Raw genomic sequence first — 1,603 nt, 5'->3', positions numbered from 1 at the left:
ACTTTCTGACAACCTGTTCCGATCGGACTTTGTCCGATTGTGTGTAGAGAATTCCGATCGGACAAAGTGCCACGCATGCTCCGATCAAATTCCTAGACCAAAGCTATTGGCTACGAGCCAGAACGTAGTCCCGTCGTAACGAAATAATGTCATCGCGTAACGTACGATCGTATTTTCCGACAACTCTATCCGACCGTGTGTATGCAACACAAGTTTCGGACAAAATCCATCAGACAAAATCCGACTGCTTTTTTTGTCGGAATTTTCGACCGTGTGTACAAGGGCTAAGAGTGTTGCAGTGGATCCCCCAGATTCCTAAACCCACACAAAATAATGAGTCAGCGAACTGGAGTGGCGGCGACGGGGAATCTGGTGGTGTCTATCATCAGTTTTGGCTCTGAGAAAACAAGGCAAACAACCTTATTGGTAACACAGAAGGCTGAATGCTTCATACCAATAAATACAAACAGCATTAGATTGTCTGACAATATTCTGGGGAATAACATACATATACACGTATACACAACTGAACCAAAACAGAAAACACTTCAGCAGGTAAGTGGAACGTTTAATGGTCTTGGGATTTGAAGATCATTCATCTTATTCCTTTAATTTAATTAAGGAGCCAGCTATTTACGCAAAGATTTCCTCCTGCTGTTCGAGAGCATCAAGCACGATCCCCATTTGAGTCTTCTTAAGTCCCGTGCCCTCTACCTTATTCTCCAGCTTGTTCTTTATGTTACGGAGCCTCAGGGAGGCATGAATGAACATTAACAAGAGCGGCAAAGAAATTCCAAATACAAAAACCATGATGCCCCCACACATGGATGTAGCGAAGTAGCTACACAGCATGTTAGACATGAAAAATATGGTTGGATACTTCTTCTTAAATTTCTTGATGATATCCCTGTTGTGGGAGGTCCACACGAAGGCCAAGAAGACCAAAATCACCACAGTGGCTCCCAGGATCATGTTGAAAGGACTTAAAAACCCCACCAGGCAGACAACGGCAGCCGCCAGGGCCACGTAGTTGGTCTGGTAGTAGAGCAGGTTACTCACCACCCTGTTGTTCCATTTGGAGATATCTTTGAAGTCTGGCCAGGAGAAGCGGTTAGAGCCCGGGAAGAAATCATCCCAGGCCTGGAGAGGAGCCATGTGGACATCCATGTTTCTGCAGCTCTGTCTAAAGCTCTTATACTACAGGCTTAATCAAAATACTTGAAAACAAAATTCTTACAATGAAGTCTATTGTTTGCACATTTCATTCTTATAGAGGCTGATGTCAGTGTTCCTGATAAACCAATAGGATTTGGCTGTCAAAAACACATTGGAACAATATTGTTACAATGTATTTTGGTTAAAGTCTGTATGAATGAAACCTTCAAAAGCTGTTGCAGACTTAATTCTTACAAGAGCTGCTGTCAGCACTCCTGATATGCAAAGCTGGACCTGGTCAAATTGACAGCCAAGACCTACAACTTACACAGAAGGTGTTGGCAAGTCAGTTGCCTTTTCAGGATTGTCAGCTCAACCTTACATAAAAGACACACAAGGACAGCATGTCTTCAATACAGGCACGCCTGGCCTAGTAAACTAATCCTTT

General features: G+C 43.4%; 1 pseudogene; it reads right to left on the bottom strand.

Annotated features, from left to right (window-relative positions):
- Positions 1-633: 633 nt before the first annotated feature.
- On the bottom strand, positions 634-1,167 carry LOC143990113 (PRA1 family protein 3 pseudogene; annotated as a pseudogene).
- Positions 1,168-1,603: the final 436 nt, after the last annotated feature.

This window comes from Lithobates pipiens, unplaced genomic scaffold (genome assembly GCF_037356315.1).
Source record: "Lithobates pipiens isolate NorthernLeopardFrog02 unplaced genomic scaffold, aLitPip1_a1.2 Scaffold_18, whole genome shotgun sequence".
Taxonomy (NCBI): Eukaryota; Metazoa; Chordata; class Amphibia; order Anura; family Ranidae; genus Lithobates; species Lithobates pipiens.
The sequence above is the reverse complement of the archived record's forward strand: the minus strand, read 5'-3'. Positions and strand labels throughout refer to the sequence as shown.